The following is a 13,101-nucleotide window of genomic DNA, read 5'->3' on the forward strand; positions in this document are numbered from 1 at the left end:
TGTTCCATAATAAAGTGTGATTCCACAGGGTAGGAGCAGTACCAGTCGAATGAGAAATATGTGTGGTCCACCAACCCCAGACTAACGAGTGACTGGTGGCTAGATGATATTAAAGGTATCCATATTTATTGTGGGACATGGAGTAATGTGCTTATAAACACAGGAACCAGTAGGAGGAATTGCTACTCCGCTCATTGAGCGTAGAACTACAAGAAAATGCAGGAATAGATGATCACATCACTGGTTGGTTCGACTCTGTTTTCCAAATGAAAAGGCCTCATTTTATCATGCTTAACCAACGTTGCTCTCATTGCTGCTCTGTTAAATGTATGTGGATGTTGTTGTATACCATGCATTTGTACTCTAGTAAAAAATCCATCATGACTGCGTTGGAAAACCAGAAAAACAAGTGTACATGGCATTGAGACAGGAGGAAGGTGGCGACACCTATGTTGCTGTAGATATGGACCCCTTTTTCCCCAGCACCAGGACCCCGACATCCTCGTCCATGATGACTGCATTTAGTTGACCAGGGTTCAAGAGCGAAAGATCACAACGGCCAAGTCAGCACACCTCTCATGAGATTAAGAGCTAAAAAGCTGCGAGATCCAGTATCACACCCAGGGAGACACTGCTCCTAAGAAATTACTCTGTGCTAGTTTGCTCTTTTATTGTAAATGGTCCAGGTGGTGAGTGAATGACATCCGTGCGTTCAATAATACGGATGTTGGCAGGTTTTCCTGCTGAGACAAATGGGGTTTTCCCTACCTTCACTTCCTGGAGCCATACACTGTGCACATCATGCTATGCAGAATTGTTTCATTGTACTATACATATTTTGTTGTGGACACCTTACGGTGTCCAAGGAGGGAATTGTGAGAAAAAAATATATTAATATATACATATACTATAACTATAACATACTACGTATAACTATACTACTATAACTATAACATTACAGCTTGAACTAATCCTCGATAGCAAAACTATATGTTTGTATACTACAGTATACATTACATAAATTTATTTATGTACATTACTATCATTCATATTTTGGGTTATTATAAAATACATTTTCATTGATCAGTCAGAGCCAAAATTAAAACATGTATAAAGACACTGGGTGTAACTACGCAACCAGTTAGAAACCAGCACTGAAACGGTTAATCTGGCGCACACACAGCGGGGAGTCTGAAACTAGATACTCGGGGGAGGGGAAATAGCAAAGGAGGGACTGCCCCGCAAAGGGCGGTGTGTCGCTTGTACAAAGTAACAAGGAAACAAAGTTTGGGTGGACTTCTGGGTGAAATGTCTTCTAAATGAGACATGCAGCTCAGGACTCACTACGTCGACGTATACGTTTTATTTTTTATTTTATGAGAGAGGGAAGCCATGGATTAATGTGCATGTATTAATCATAACACTCTGTGTTTTACTAAATTGCAGAAGAAACTTTTTGAAGGTTTGTCAGATTGCTGATAAAACTGTTTAAAGAGTTGTAGTTTAGTAGATTACTAAATTGCTGATAAAAGTTCTGAGAACTTTGAAGTTTGCTAAATTGCTGATAATATTTTAAACAGCTATGTAATTTACTAAAATTGCCAATAACACTTTTGAAAGCTTTTGTGATATACCAGATTGATGATAAAGGTTTTTGAAGGCTTTGTGATTTATCAAACATTGCTAATAAGGTTTTTGAAAGCTTTTGTGGTATGCTAAATTGCTGAAGATATTTCTGAAAGCTCCATGATACATTGCTGGTGGTATTTTCGAAAGCTTTGGTTTATTGCTGATATTTTCATAAGCTTCGTGGTTTATTGCTGCTATTCTTTGAAAAGTTCTGTGGGTTTATTGCTGATAGTATAAAAAAAAAAGACCTGTGGATACCGCTTTATGGGTACAAATTAGAAGAAAGGTACTAATAAGGACTGCATGGGGAGGTCCCTAAGATAATGCCTCAGAGAAGGGTCTCTTGAGGGTCTGAATGGTTAGGGTAAGTTGTACTTCTGTGATATCGCTTTAAGGAGATAAGTCTAGTTAAAGGTCTGCTTGGTCAGAAGTGTTCTGAAATACTGCCTCACATAGAGAGGGGTCTGCTTGGATAGAATGATCGGTTCTGGCACTAATGAGTTATCCCATGCGGGCTCATAGAATGACGCATCTAACTCTGCATGAAATGCTCACCGGTCGACCCATGCCTGCCCCTACCATTCAAGGACCCCATAAGGGACCTCCGTTGGAGCAATTGCAAATGGAAATAAGGGAATATATCAAACAACTAATTGCCATACATAAGCTTGTATTCCAACAGGAGAAAAACAGGATTCCAGAACCAGAAGAAGGGGGGGTGGAGCCTTGTGAACAGACATGAGTGGGACAAGCCCAGGAGAGAAGGACTATACAAAGTAACCAGAGCAACGCCAACAGCCATCCAGGTGGAAGGGAGTACCACCTGGGAGAAATTGACTATACGTTTAAAGGAAATGTAATTATTATGCACTATAAATATAAGGAAAGTATAATCATTATCTTGCCTACATGCTATATGAATAAAATAAGTGTGGAAAAACAGTGAGTCACCTATATATCTCACCTATATATAAACCTTAGACATTTTGTGGAAAAAGATGTTCCTCTGTTTTTTAAACTCTCAGGTCCAACCTAATACAAAAGAATGTGTGTGTAGTTTTTACAGAGGTGAAAGATAAACTACAGCCATGTACAGAACGTATGTGTAAGTTTCACAGAGGCAAAAAAGATAAACCACAGCCATGTGCAGAGCATGTGTCTACATTTCACAGCAGAAAAAGATAAACATATGCCCAAACAAGGTCAGAGTGCATGGGATGATATGACAACCTGTAGAAGATGGATCTACAGAGCTGAGGATAAGAGTTGTAGCCTGAGTGAATGATATAGCTCTTCTGCAGAACCACTTCTTTGGAGCTCAAGCAACTTTAGAGTCACTTATTGCTGTGGCAGGGGATTGTGGGGAAGGGTGTTATGGGACCCTCCTGCAGGGACTGTAGCATCAGAACAGTTGTGTGTTACACAGCTGAATAATCTCCCATATTCTAGGAAAGGATCAAACCACCTTTGAGTTTATTGACTTACTGTAAACCTCATTTAACAGTAAACCACTCACTCTGTTGTTTACACCGGAACCCTTTTAATTCTAACACTAATAAAGTCATCCAAATAAATGAGAAAAAGTCTATATAGGTTTTATATATTTATTCACACACTAACGTGACAATCACGTACATGCCTATTCAGTGCGCTCTCTGAATTAACAACTGTTTGTTTTCTTTTTGATGTGTAAATAAAAAGTTAAACTCATTAACCAAACCATCTAATACTCATAGCTTATGAAATCAAACATGGTGGACGCTGAAAGCGTGTCTGAACTTTTGAGTGGGGGAGACCCCCACTATGACCTAAAATCATTACTGGCAGATGTGACCCAAGAGTTGATACCTGGCTTTGCAGATGAAATCCAGAATACCGAGCATTCTCAACTTGAATCAGTAATGTCAGAACTTATGGCCACAGCACTGACTAAAACACTGAAAGATAAGAAATTTGCCTTTTTTTTTTGGAAATATGGCAATTGTGAAGGCTGCACAACTCAAACACTAATCAGAGTTGTTAGAACAAACAAGGGCTCAACTGAAGCCCCTTGAACATGAGGCTACACGACTTCAAGGGTAAACCAGAACCCGCTAGTGAGTGAATTTTGATGATGCAGTTGATCAACAGAGGCTAGAACTGTCCCTCCAGGAACGTGAGCAGGACCTAGCAGCAACCCAAACTCAACTTGACAGGGTGACCAAGAGACTAGTCTGAGCAACTCCTTAAACTGGCGACATCGGAACTAAAGAGCTTGAAAGCCCAGGTCAGAGCCCAGACTAGACCAAAATCAAAAATCAGATCATTAGATCAAAAATGCATACAAGATACAGAGCAACAACTAGTTGAAGCTAGAGACAGTATGGAGGAGTGCCAAGGGCAACAAGAAACACAAAGGGAAGACGTTAGATGGGAACTGCAATACTCCCAGGAGCAGGATCAAACCTGACTAGTTCGGCTTGACAAACCTCTCTCCCTAACTCCACAACCCTTTCCACTGTCCCCTTTGGAATGGGGTTCTTTTTTTTCGGGATAGCAGGACCCTACCTGAACAAATAAGTATTACCCCTATTCAACAATCTCATCCATCAAGACCCGGATAGGATTGCCCACAACATAACGCACTTTGAACCTTATACAGGTGGCAATCACGACACCAGCTTCTACCTGAAAGAAATTGAGTACCACTTGCCTAAATTTCTGAACGCTACGATTAAAGAAAAAATCTACCTGATCAAGGAAACCTCGAGTCGGGACGTTGGCAGCTTCTTTGAGCACCAGGCTAACTACGGAGCCGACTATGGCCTCCTCTGTGAGCCACTGATCTTGAAGTTCTCCGACTTTATATCACAGACAGGCTTAACCGCTGCTCGAGCAGTCAAGCAAGAGAGACAAGAATCGCCTCAACAATACTATAACCATCAGCCTACTTTGGTTCCCGAAATGAATCAGTGATGGAGGAAGGCTTGAACTTTAAATCTCTCTTTATTCAGAAACTCCATCCCACCACCAGCCATCATCTTGGCATTATGGCACAATAACTAGCCAACACCAAAGTGAACTAGCTGTAAAGGGTTTTGCAAAGCAAAGGCAAACCATGTTTAAGCATTCGGAACTCGCTGTCTTGAGCCTTGACACTAAATCCTGGCCTATGGCGCTAGAAGGGGCTTCGGGTGTCGAAATCAAAAGAACCCCCTATGCCCCCTTCGCAAACTTATTGATGTAACCAGGATCAGAGAAACTCGCTGTCAGGGCTCGCCCGGTTCCTACCAGCATCAGCCACTAGATGCCGCCAGTACTGCCTTTTCAAGGTTGCTCTGCTTCACCTATTTCTGTTCCTGATTACCCTGCCTCATTAGGTTATATGTTTCACCTGTGTCTCGTTTGGTCGTCCCTATTTAGACTCTGTCGTTTGTGTCCTCAGGCACTCAGTCTTGAGTTTGTCTAACCTCATGACAACGCTCTTGTCCCAAGCTCCCGAGACTTCTTATTTGTTTTTTGCCCAGTTTTTGTACTTGTTTTGAGTAAACCTCTATTTTTGCCACCTCGCCTCTGCCTTGTTCTCTGCACCTGGGTTCACTCAGCATACCCCCGTAACAGCAAGACTGAGCCAACAACATGGACCCAGCAGAGAGTCGTCCTCCAGAGGTGGAAAGCCTGCGGGTGGTCTTGACGCACCAGGGGGAGGACCTGGACACGCTCATCGATGCAGCGATTCGGGTGGACAACCGCCTCCGGGAGAGACAAGGGGAACGGTCTTTCCCCGCTTCACCAATACCAGCGCGCAGAGCGGCTCTGGGGACGAGGCCTCCCGAGCATCTCCTGGCTATCCCGAGCTCGCCTCCAGCATCAAGGGAGGAGCCGATGCAAGTAGGCAGCACACGGCTCTCTCGGTCCGAACGTGACCGGCGGATGAGAGAGCGCTGCTGCTTGTACTGTGGGATCCCGGGGCATTTCCGTTCTTCCTGCCCTGAGCTCTCGGGAAAAGCCAACTCTCGTCCAGGGTAGGGAGAACTGCGACGAGGCCAACCTTCTCTCCCGAGCTCGAGGCGACCAGGGTCCTGCTGGCTGCCTCCCTCGCCTGGGGAGATCAACATCACTCCCTCCAAGCTATGGTGGATTCCGGCGCGGCAGGTAGCTTCCTGGATGTAGGGCTAGCAAAGGCCCTAAAGCTCCCTGTGGCACCTCTAGAGCACCCTCTCACGGTGACAGCCCTGGATGGAAGACCACTGGGTTCCGGTAGCGTGTGCCATCTCACCGCCCCCCTTTGGCTGTCACTGGAGGGAAAACATTCAGAGGTAATCCAGCTCCACCTCATCCACTCTCCTGAGTTTCCACTGGTCCTGGGCTACCCATGGCTAGCCCGTCACAACCCACATCTGGACTGGGCCTCCGGGCGTCTCACCGAATGGGGCCCTGCCTGCAACAACACCTGTCTTCGTTCTAGTCTGTCTTCTCACCCTCTCTAGTCTCCAGTCCGTGTCCAAGCTTGGGCCCCTTCCCAAGCCCCTGCCCACTCCGGAGTTCCTGTCCGTGTCCTGGCTCCAGTCCGTATTCAAGGTCCCATCCATCCCGAGTTTTCGCGAGTGCCCCACGAGTATGCCGATCTGAGGGAGGTCTTCAGCAAGAGACGGGCCACCACGCTTCCTCCCCATCGGTCCTATGACTGCGCCATCAACCTTCTGCCTGGCACCTGCCCTCCTCGAGGACGTCTCTTCTCTCTCTGCCCCTGAGACTACAGCCATGGAGGAGTACATCCGGGGGGCGCTCACCTCAAGTTTCATCCGCCCTTCTACCTCCCCGGCGGGCGCAGGGTTTTTCTTCGTGGGTAAGAAGGATGGCGGCCTGCGTCCCTGCATTGATTACCGTGGTCTGAACAAGATCACGGTCAAGAATCGCTACACCCTTCCTCTCATGTCCACATCTTTCGAGCAACTGCAAGGCGCCACCATCTTCACCAAACTCGATCTTCGAAACGCATAAAATCTCGTCCGCGTCCGCGAGGGGGATGAGTGGAAGACCGCCTTCAACACACCTACCGGCCATTATGAATACCTGGTCATGCCTTTTGGATTGGCCAATGCTCCCGCTGTCTTCCAGGCCTTTGTAAACGACGTCCTCCGTGAGTTTCTCAACCGCTCCGTGTTCGTCTACATCGATGACATCCTCATCTTCTCCAGGACCCTTCCCGAACACATACAGCATGTGAGACAGGTCCTTCACCGCCTGCTCGCCAATGGCCTCTATGTGAAGCTGGAGAAGAGTGAGTTCCACGGCACCACCGTTCAGTTCCTGGGGTTTGTCATCACCGAGGGTCACGTCCAGATGGATCCTGCCAAGACCGAGGCCGTCCGGGACTGGCCACCACCCACCTCGGTCAAACAGGTGCAGCGCTTCCTCGGGTTTGCCAATTTTTACAGGCGATTCCTTCGGGGTTTTAGCACTGTGGCGGCTCCCCTCACCGCCCTCACTAGGACATCCACAGCCCGCTTCGCCTGGACTGCGGAGGCTGAGGGGGCGTTCAGGGCTCTCAAGACGCAGTTCAGTGCTGCCCCTGTCCTGGCCACACCAGAGCCTACCCTACCCTTCGTGGTGGAGGTGGATGCTTCCGATGTGGGAGTGGGGGCCGTTTTGTCCCAAAGGACTCACGATAAGAAGCTCCATCCATGTGCTTTCTTCTCCCGTCGCCTCACCCCAGCGGAACGGAACTATGACATAGGGAACCGGAAGCTACTGGCAGTCAAACTGGCGTTGGAGGAGTGGGGGCACTGGCTGGAGGGGACCCAACACCCATTTGTCGTCTGGACCGACCACAAGAACCTGACATACATTCAGGATGCCAAACGCCTCAACTCCCGTCAAGCCCGATGGGCCTTGTTCTTCAATCGGTTCAACTTCATCCTGTCGTATCATCCCGGGTCCAATAACCTCAAGCCCGACGCTCTCTCCAGACAGTTCGACCCTCCTGAGCTGGTTGAACTCCCCGAGCCCATTCTCCAGAGCTCCTGCATCTTGGCTCCGGTCCGCTGGGGAATCGAGACGCAGGTCCGTCAGGCCCAAAGGAGGGAGGCGGATCCCGGCAACGGGCCCCCGTGTCACCTGTTTGTCCCGAAGGCTGTCCGATCACAAGTCCTGCAATGGGGGCATTCATCCCGCCTCACTGGCCACCCGGGGATCTCCAGGACCCTCGAGTTCCTCCGCAGGCGTTTCTGGTGGCCTACCATGGAGCAGGACGTCCGGTCCTTCGTCGCTGCCTGCACCATCTGCACCCAGAACAAGAACCCCCGGTCACGTCCCATGGGGCTGCTGCATCCCCTTCCCATCCCCAGTCGGCCCTGGTCACACCTCTCAGTGGACTTCATCACCGGCCTTCCACCGTCTCGGGGCCACACCGTCATCTTTGTCGTTGTGGACCGGTTCTCCAAGGCTTGCCGCTTTATTCCTCTGCCCAAGCTCCCCTCAGCTCTGGAGACTGCTGAGCTCATGGTGCAGCACGTTTTCAGGGTGTTCGGCCTGCCCCTGGACGTGGTGTCAGACCGCGGTCCGCAGTTTGCATCCCGGTTCTGGAAAGCATTCCACCAGCTCCTCGGCGCCTCCGTCAGCCTGTCCTCCGGTTTCCACCCGCAATCCAATGGCCAGATGGAGCGGGTCAACCAGGACCTGGAGACAACACTGAGGTGCCTCGTGTCCTCCAACCCTGCCTCCTGGAGCGACCATCTAGTGTGGGCGGAATACGCTCACAACACTCTGCGCTGCTCTTCCACTGGCATGTCCCCGTTTGAGTGCCAGTTCGGGTACGTACCTCCTCTGTTTCAGGAGCAGGAGGCGGAGGTGGGAGTGCCGTCAGCCCAGCGGTTCGTCCAGCGGTGCCGACGGACCTGGCAGAGGGCTCGTCAGGCCCTGCTGAGGACATCCCGGCAGCAGCAGATCCAGGCCAACCGACCGCGCAGACCAGCGCCTATGCTCCGTCCGGGCCAGAGGGTCTGGTTGTCCACCAGGGACCTTCCATTACGGGTGGAGTCACGCAAGCTCGCGCCACGGTATGTTGGGCCCTTCAAGATCGTGCGGCGGGTCAATCCTGCCGCATACCGTCTTCTGCTCCCCAGGTCCATGAGGATAAACCCCACCTTCCGACCGGTGGTCACCAGCACCTTGGCGCCCACCACGAGGCCTCCTCCGGCGCCTCGCATCATCGACGGTCAGCCCGCCTACGCGGTCCGCCGGCTCCTGGACTCCCGCCGGGTCCGCGGGGCCCTGCAATACCTGGTGGACTGGGAGGGTTACGGGCCGGAGGAGCGCTCCTGGGTTCCGGCCCGGGATATCCTGGACCCCTCTCCGATCCAGGATTTCCGCCGTCGCCACCCGACACTCCCTGGAGGAACGTCAGGAGCCGTTCCTAGACGGGGGGGTCCTGTCAGGGCTCGCCCGGGTCCTACCAGCATCAGCCACTAGATGCCGCCAGTACTGCCTTTTCAAGGTTGCTCCGCTTCACCTATTTCTGTTCCTGATTACCCTGCCTCATTAGGTTATATGTTTCACCTGTGTCTCGTTTGGTCGTCCCTATTTAGACTCTGTCGTTTGTGTCCTCGGGCGCTCAGTCTTGAGTTTGTCTAACCTCATGACAACGCTCTTGTCCCAAGCTCCCGAGACTTCTTATTTGTTTTTGCCCAGTTTTTGTACTTGTTTTGAGTAAACCTCTATTTTTGCCACCTCGCCTCTGCCTTGTTCTCTGCACCTGGGTTCACTCAGCATACCCCCGTAACACTCGCAACCACAGCAAACTGTCATGGTGGTGGAAGAACTTAACTTGGGCCCCGATGAACCTGAAGGTGCGCTGCCCCAAGGTCAGGTCCCAACAGTCCAAACCGGCACATCTGAACAGTCAGACTCAGGGAAGGAGGAGTCTGTACCTCCTAGTGTAGTCTTGGTGGTTCAGTTGGAATCAAAAGAAGGATCTCCCCACCAGGATCCTTTATTAATTCAGGGGGGTCCACCTTTCCAACAGTTATTGTGGAACCTTGCTGAGAAAGGTGTTTTACGGAAATTCGACACTTGAAAACGAATTAACACATGAAGTCCTTCTTGATGCGACCGCAGATATCACCTTGATGTCATCAGCACTTTTCAATGAGCTGCAGGCAGTGACACGTCGATCAAACAGGGACCTGAAACTGAAGAACTGTGGGCTGTGGACTGCAGAAATTTGGGCGCAAGTCCACCGCCCCTTGCCTATCTCTCTTTCCCAACACACTAAAGCTCAGTACTATGTCCTCAAGGCCAAAATCCGGCACACAAGGCACCGCCAGACCAACTACTTATAATAGAGGTAGGAGAAACACCAGGCACGGCTACCAACACATCACCAATGCCTTCATGGCCCCAAGATGAGCTTTTGATACAATGAGACACCATCTTGTGGGCCTTCATGGCGTCCACTGCAGCAAAGGAATGTTGTCCACAGCTGGTAAAAGGCATCACACTCGAAGAGAAAAGTTGATGATGTGGTCTTGGCCCTCCGGGCTGACAAATCTGCCATCAGTCGAGAGCTGTATGAGTCCCTATCACAAGGGGACCCTAATCTTCCGTTTGTGAAGACATTCTGAGGCTTCCCCTTATACACCATGCCTCAGGTGACATTGATTGGCAATTGAATCTGCGCCTTGAAGGTGCGATGAAACCAGAAGGAACTAATTCACTTCTGTCTCATAATTCCCGATGTGCCACACCCTGCCTATGTTGGCAGTGATATACTTGATTGTATGTTCAGTTGGACAATCAACAACCTCCTGTGGTCTCTGGCAGGAGCATGGGGGGACTCCATCGCTCCTGATCCTGAGAACATGAAATCAAGCACATAATTACTCAAGCTTGCCAGGTGGCCGATGAACACGACATTGTGATTCCTGCCAACACCAAAGAAGTGTCCACGTGCTTGTGTCAGGATTCATCGGTTCCAGCACCGAAAAACTGTGAAACAAAAAGAGCTTTTTGTGGCCTGCTATTATCTGGTAAATACACACGACTTGCAGATCTACTGGAAGAAAGTCCGAGGTCACACAAACAAATAATTGAGACCGGGCTGACGCTTTTGCAACACAGTCTTTCCCTGACCCTCCCGGCCCCAACAGTCTGTCTAATCGGAATTGAGTGAGTACAATACAAGGTCCAAACGGTTAATTGAGGACTGCTAACTGCAGTGATGGCCACGGTGTCTCTTTTTAACATGGACTCTCCACATTCAACACTGTTAGTCTATCCACTGTCAAACGCCACGTTGGGGAATTGCAAGCTGAAAGCCCTAATATCAAGGCCCAGCTAAACAAACAGCAGATCCAGAGAATATACTTAAAGAGATCGCTTCTCAGGACAAGGCCCCGAGTCAACCCATAGCTTATGCTTGGTCCACCCCTAACACAGTGTTAGCATTCACTATCGATTTACAGTACCTTGAACTTTGGCATTACTTTACCTTAACGCTTAGCTTAACTTTTTTTTTTTTAGTTATGAAAGGCCAACTACGTAACTTGCAAGTTTTTTTTTAAACTAGTTAGATATAAACAGTTAAAGCCTCGCTCTCCACCTACCAACCAAAACATCGAGGCTACCTACGGTGTTCCACCACCCAACACTGTAGTAATGCCCCCAAACGGGACGAAGGTAGACCCGAAATCTGCACCTCTCCAAACCTCTGACTCTATGTTCTGGTGGATTTCCCCGCTGAAATGTATTCTGTCCCAGGACGGAACCAAGCTACAACCAGAAGGCTTCCCCAGCAGCTTAGCAACCAGGAGGACGACCCGTTACAAGTAAAACCCACAAAAGATTCTTCTGCTGGTCTTTGATTTAGAGTTGGTGTCAGAATAGTTTTATCATTAGATTAAAACCTAGAAACTCCATTTCGTCTTTCATTTCATTCATTCTTTACAAGTCACACAACCACCATCACTGCCAAATCATTGCCGAATGGTTTACCGTTGAGAACCCCTTCCTTTTACCTGTTGTTTTCGTTGATTTCTTATTATCTACTTTCTTTATTTAGCATTTCTTTATTTTATTTGGGATGGTAGTTCAGGCGGTAGAGCTGGAGGTCTAGTGATCTAAAGGTTGCTGGTTCAATCCCAGGCTCCTCCTGCTAGCATGCTGTAGTGCCCTTGAGCAAGACACTTAACCCCTAATTGCTCCTGATGGCTGCGTCTGTCGGTGATTGAACAATTGTAAGTTGCTTTGGATAAAAGTGTCTGCTAAATGTAATTTATTTTTTCATTGCCAAGCATTTTAGCTATACATAAATGTATAATATATTTCTACGGTCATTGTCTTGTGATGTTTAGCTTCAAGTAGTTTCTGAGGGATCCCTGAATGTATGAATGAGTAACTTCACACTTTAGGTTGAGATTGATGATTGATTTGCCTCAAGTAAATTTGATTAGGCCCCCCAGGCAAAGGGGGTGGTGCCCTGACGAGACAATTATTAAATATTAAAGTAGGTATTAACGCTACAGTGGCAACACCCGCCCTTGCCCCTATCAAGTGACTGGTATATTTTTAAAAAGCTGTCATGGCCCAAATCTTCATTCAAGGTCTTCTCTGGGATTTGATGGAGATGAAATGGGCAGTAATTGCATGGCAGCTTTAATAACCCTTTAACACACCGTTGCTCTTGTTTTCTTGCACTGTTTTATAGGCATCTTTGAATTGTGTTCATTTGCAAATTCAAGCATAAAATACGCTGTGATGACAGTTTGCTCTGCGCATCTTGGATACAGTCCTCTGGGCAGATGAGATGTTCTTTGTTTTATAACGGATTCGGAGCCTTGTGCCCTTAGGATCAGTGGGAAACTCAAGGGTTCTTTTGTAAAGAAGCCATTGCGAATAGGCTTATACAAGCTGCTGAACGGAAAAAGCTTTAATTAACATGGAATGAAGGCAATCGTTCCAGGAAAAATAACTAGAGAGATGTTTTCGAGACAGAGCGCTGTCTCGCAATCAACAGCCTCCTCCAACCGATTTACTCCACCATGTCGACCCATTCTTCTTCTTCTGATAAAATGAGTACAACTTAGATTGTAGATATCAAAAAGCTATTCTCAGTATGTCCACAAGATAATCCAATGTGTTGAAGTATATTTTTCTGTCTTTAGTTTCACCCACAGGAGTCGTTCTGCAGCAGGGAGCGTCCTGAGGACCGGCCGCCCTCCAGCATCATTATCCAACATCATCAATAATACATCTCTAGCTCTCCACCTCTGGTGCCTCCACCCTCTGCACTTAAGCCCCGGCTGCACGCGGGGCTTGGATTACCGCCGATCAATGGGGGGGGGGGGGGGGGTGAAATAGAGACTAATCAGGCTTTCATAACAATAACACCACGTGTACTCCCCTAAAACACACACACACACACACACACACACACGCACACGCACACGCACATGCACACACACAAACTTTTAGAAATCTCTGAGATATGATCCC

At 48.5% G+C, this 13,101-nt stretch overlaps 1 protein-coding gene across 1 annotated transcript in view; it reads right to left on the bottom strand.

The window, feature by feature from the left end:
* The window catches only part of shc2 (SHC (Src homology 2 domain containing) transforming protein 2), a gene marked incomplete at both ends in the record, with an annotated part of 31,380 nt that overhangs the window by 12,345 nt on the left and 5,934 nt on the right, over positions 1-13,101 (bottom strand). The gene's annotated exons all lie outside the window — the stretch shown is intronic.

The sequence above is a fragment of the Zeus faber genome (genome assembly GCF_960531495.2).
Source record: "Zeus faber genome assembly, chromosome: 1".
Taxonomy (NCBI): Eukaryota; Metazoa; Chordata; class Actinopteri; order Zeiformes; family Zeidae; genus Zeus; species Zeus faber.